Here is a 5,844-nt window from a genome sequence, read left to right as displayed (position 1 = left end):
TTACAAACGCCATCATAGATAGTCTTTCAAGGCTGGAAAAAGATGACAACGTCATTGTTGATCGATGGTTTAGGAATTTTTGGTAGATTTTGAATTTTTGAATTCATTGAATACTAACAGCCTGTCTCAATGGAATCCGAGGACCCATATATACTCAAGGGATAAAAGACGCAGAATGACATTATTTGCAATATCTGGCGAACGCGTCGCTCAAACACAATGAAAATCGGTCAAGCAACTCTCTAGGTTAGAGTGCACGTGGTGCTGTATCAAATGTTGTATTATTGTATTGCATGACGATGTCTTCTGGGGAAACCACGAAACGGGAAAATATCGTGTACAGTGGTGTTGTGACATTGAGTTACACTGCTCTTTATACGTAGTCTTCATAGCGACATATCATTTTCCGATATTTTGATTAATATCTGAGATCATTAAGCAATATCACGGCTGACGGAAGTTCAGAGGGGTCAGGCCATTGCAACGTATTGTAAGACGTCTCAGGGAAAATGGGTGAAAGACCTAGGTCTTGGCCAACTGCGCGTGACGTCACATCGTCAAAACAGGTTTATTCATCTCGCGCATTTGCGCAATCGGCACCTTACTGCCACTGAATCTGCCCTTCAAACCATAGGTATTCATAACCGCCCTATCCATGCTAAAGCTGTAAGAAAACGATTGCGGTAAGTTGGTCTGCGGGCACGTCACTCGTTTGTAGGGCTGCGCCTTACCGCTTACCGCTTTGTATGGCTTGGATGGCTGCAAATACCCCCAGAATATTTCCGTTAAGGCAGTGGAGACGGGTCTTGTTTACTGATAAGTCACGGTTTACTCCGTTCCGAACAGACGTTCGACGTCGTGGAGAACGTTTTGCCGACTGCTGCATAGTAGAGACGGATAGGGATGAGGGTGGATTGGTTATGTTGTGGGGAGGAATCTCACATGGAGTTAAATCGCCACTGGTTGTGGTAATTGATAATTAAACTGACGCTAGGTATACAGATGAGATCTTCCGACCCCATGTTGTCCCATTATTACAGCAAAACAATCTCACATTCAAGCAGGAGAATTCTCGGCTCCATGTAGCGAGGAATTGTCGCGACTTTCTCACTAAAAACGATATCGACCCACTGACTGACCGCTATGCAGCCCTGACCTATCCCCTATTGAACACTTGTGGGGCCAGCTGGATAGACATGTTCGACGACGCCAGCCTTCCCATGTTACTCTGGCCTAACTGAGAAAAGTCCTCAGGGAAGAATGGGCTAACATTCTAATGAGGAGGATAAACTCACTAATTAACTCCATGCTTAGGCGAATCAGGACTGTTGAGAGAGCGAATGGGGGACATACCGGGTATTGAATGGTTAGCTGCCACAATCAGTCCATTTCGATTTCAGATTACAGAGTTCTATTTCAAGTCCCTTCAATTACTTTTAAATCACCTACCAGATAGAAATCATTGATTTTGCAGTAAGGATTAATCTTCATTATAACTTTGAAATAATATATATTATACTCGACGTTTTATCTAAAATCATCTTCAAAGTTTACCCTGCGTTGCTTTATCCCTTGAGTATATTTTAGAACAGGTGAGAGATACGCAAAGGATAGGGCACTGGCTAGCAACATGAAAGCGCACCTTAGTGTTTACAACAACTTAATTCAGTTAGTGAAAAATGAGTTTGATCTTACCAGAAGGGCACCGTCACTATTTGTCAAACTAGATGCTACTGCGGATTATTGTCACTTTCCAAAGTTAGACATGGAATACCGTCGAACAATATCCATGGCACAAACCAAATAACATTGGTACTACTGGCTACATAAGTGAGCACTTCAGTGATAATAGTGACCACGAGATCTGGGTCTATCGGCACTCTCGAGACATGATACGATGTCAGATCCACTCAATACATAAGGAGCAGTGTAAAGTCCAATGTTTGGATTCAGCGTGACAGCATCGACGCCATAAATACCAAATAATTATTATTGTCAGTGTCCTACTGGACGGAGAACCATTGGGTATGTGCCCATGTAGCCTGTGTCCTGTGCTATCTAGGATGTTACATGCATTTGGAAACCAGTAAGCCTTTGCATCCAAAAGTCAAACAGATTAAGACAAACCTCAAGTAATGTAGATTTCGCTACCAATCACCATCTCAAGGCATTTCAAGGCATTATGTATGGTGAACTTGGACAGTTACAAGTACAAGTTTGTGGTTATCAGGGTACATGACGGCCTTTTTGAAACTTAAAATTTGGGTTATGAATGTAAACTTTACAATACTTCAATCCAAAGCAGATTTTCCCCTTTGCTCATTGTTACTTAAAAATAAATACATAGCAATATTGAAAGTCTATTTTAATTATTTAGTCTTACAATGTGAGACTGTATACTACAATTTAGAGTGATTTGGTCTCAGTAGGAATACAACTAGTTGTTTCCCAGTAAACAAAAAATGGCCGCCTGCCACACTTCGGTATTAGTATAGTGAGGTAGTTTGACGTTAGTTAGAGGCTTTTATAAACAGCTTAAAAATCAATACATAGCTTTCTTGTGGAACACCTAACTTGTAACAAAATTCTTAAATTCTTAAAAACACTGAAACATAAGAGATTAAGTCAACGCCGTTTGTGTCAGTGTCTGCTAGACGTCAGTCTCATAGCCCACACATGAAATCCGTTACAAACAAAATATCCTTTTGAACATTGTAACCTTTTGACAGGAACGACATCCATTTAGAACGTCCGTGGTAATTCTATTCTAAAATCGCATAAATCCACAAGAGAATATAAATATTACCGAAGAAATACATCGCTTCGTGCACTCTGATTGCATTCATGTTAAGTTAGATATAAATACTCTATAAACGGTGTTTTTATTCCTTGAATTACTGAAATAAGTTTACATTTTTGTATCAAAATGATTTTTTGATAATACTATTTGTAGGTTTTGCCTAATACAATATTGTTGTTTCAATTACAAGAAGACAAATATGAATGCATGGAAATGGTTTTAATCATGATTTCCTTTTCCAATTTTATTTGATGAATATTAATGCAAATTTACATTAATTATTAATACTGAGTATTTGGTTTTTATATTTTCTCCGATTTTCATTACTTTATGTTGGAGGAACATGCTGACTGTTTCACAAAATGAAGCATTTGATGTAGCTATCAAGGTCAAATTGTCCACGTGTAATAGTGGTATTACATACAAATAAGCAGGATGTCATGCAAAGCTCCTTTAACCTATACTGGTATCTTACTCTGAATTTTAGACATTTTAATATTGTTTTATGTGTGATATAAAGGCATTTGGCATTGTCCTTTCTGCGTTAAGTCATTCATAACCTGATTCTTTACGCTGCGGCTACAGATATAACCATTTCCTGCGTTCATTAGCAGAACTCATGTGACATAACCTGAAGGCATATGAGTTTCTAATGTATTTTAATATTTTTATGATTTGTGTATACGTGACTTAAAGCTTTCTGCTGAGTAATGAGTCATAATAGAACAAATCTCGTATTTCGCTTGTGCTGTGGTGATTCTGACGGTTTAGTATGATGTCAATAGTAGTGACCTCACAAACAATTGGCTTCAAGAACACTTACTTGACTAAGCTCACAGCAGAGTATAAAGCAATGAAACTTTAACCTAGCTAGGGAAAGGAAATAAAGTAATCGTTGGTACTGATATACCTGATATTCAACCCGAATATCTTCCACATGATCATTAATCTAGTTGTAATAACTGAAGTTTTGCCCACGATGTTGAGAATTGACAAGTACCAACAACTCATTTTATTTGTCTATTCATACACACAAGTAGCAGCTGCCAGTAATAGCATGGCCTTGCCCCTCAAAGCATCTATAACTATTTACCTGTTTCCTACACAACAACAAGTATGTGCAGTAGTCACTGTCATCAGGACGCTGACGGACCCCCTATTTTCCATTCATTCTATTATTCTATAATTTATGATCATCACTATGGTCTCATTGAAAAATATTCTACTTCCTTGTGCGGTATGAGTTTCAGTTCTCCTTAGTGTGCCTAGTGACGTGATTCTTTGTTTTCAACGGAACATCCGGAACAATGGTCTTATTCTTTTTGTGCCTTTTCAAAGATTTTCCCGTAAACCCTTTTGTAGTTCATATTTTATTCTCGTGCTTTAGTTTTTGAGTTTGAATTGAGATTATGTTGATTTAAAAAAGCTCGTCCTGGGAATTAAAACAGTCAACAAATATCATTAAAATCTTTGAGAGCCGTCAATGAAAATGAAAACTACAAGTGCTGCTTGATGTACAGGTATCTGTGGTAATGAGGTCCGGAACACATGCTTCATGTTCACCTAGAGACGCCGAACTCCAACCAATAGCGCAACAATTTCTCCGATTCCTATTGCTTAGGTATTGTTTCATTACAACTTTCTATAATTTCGTTGAACTTTCAATACAGTTAAATCTTCCGCAAGTCCTAGTTATATCGTTTATCAACAAAATTTCGATTTCAACAAGTGAAGATATAGGCAAGCCTATACAATTTTGGTTGAGCATAAATAAGGTGTATGCAAGCCTTAGTGTACATGGCTTACCATTCGGAATTGCCGAACTGTTTTATATCCCTCGGTATCATGAACAGATTCTACAACTGCATGTTTAGCTGCTACTCAAACAGATATGTGCCTTTGGTATGACTATTGATGTTTGCAAATGACTGCTGCTCTTCCTTGAAATTTTGAAGCAACATCAATAGAACAATATGTGAAGAAAATTGCATGTTACATATTTTATTGAAGAATTTGTTAAATTAATTCAAAATCCCACTGATAAAGCTTCTCTAATGGAATCAGGAGTCAAGGAGCAATCACATCAAATGTGCATCTTAACGGCATAGTTTGCCTACTACTAAAGACAAAATGATAAAGAATAATGTTTTGTATGGAAATTCAAGGACGTGAATCGTTGTTCGTTTAAATAAAAGTCTCTTCATCATTCTAACATTTAACTTATATTTTTGTAAACACTGTTTATCATATTACACCGGAACAGGTCCGGCATTAGTACCTAATACATAACTGTAGACATCGTTTTTTACGTTCCAAATGTCAGCAAATGTACCTGCATGTTTTGTAATATAAAACATGAGATTGTGAAAATGCCATGTTTTTTTTATCTGCGATTTGAATTGATGTTGATTTACTGATAGCTGTTTTGTTTATAGAGAATTATTCATCATATTCCTTCTTGCTCTCCATCATAAAGGATGACTCATTTGTATAAACGGAAGACAAATGAGGTAAAGATTAAACCTCAATGCCTTCTTCAAAGGGATTTTGACCAAATGTGGCCAAAAGTATTAACATTTTGTATACCAGTAGATTTATCTACTGTCCCCTTCCCTAGCGGGCATAGAGGTCGGATCCAGTAAAAATATATAGTATTAAAAAAAACTACTTGAAGCTGCTTTACATGCGACCAGGAGCAAAATCATTATGCATTCTTAAAATAGTTAAAATTTACCCATTATTATAACTATAGATATACTTGTACTATATGATCGGCACTATACTGGCCATATAGGCCTCTTGTCATCAAAAATGATATTAACGTAATAGGTAATTTGAATAACAAATGCATGCAATAAATAATATGCAAATGACCAATATTAAACAACAGGTGTGAGGTACAGAAATTAAAAATCAAAGAAGCAACTAGAACTTAATGATGTCCAGGGTGTAGAATTAACATCATTAGTATCGTTCGATTGTTAACGTGTTAAATTCTCTGCAAATGCAAACACTGGTGTTCATTCCTCGTAGAAGCAATTGAG

The sequence above is a fragment of the Ylistrum balloti genome, unplaced genomic scaffold (genome assembly GCF_031769215.1).
Source record: "Ylistrum balloti isolate Yb309-2 unplaced genomic scaffold, AGI_CSIRO_Ybal_v1 Utg370160, whole genome shotgun sequence".
NCBI lineage: Eukaryota > Metazoa > Mollusca > Bivalvia > Pectinida > Pectinidae > Ylistrum > Ylistrum balloti.
This window is presented reverse-complemented; position numbering follows the sequence as displayed.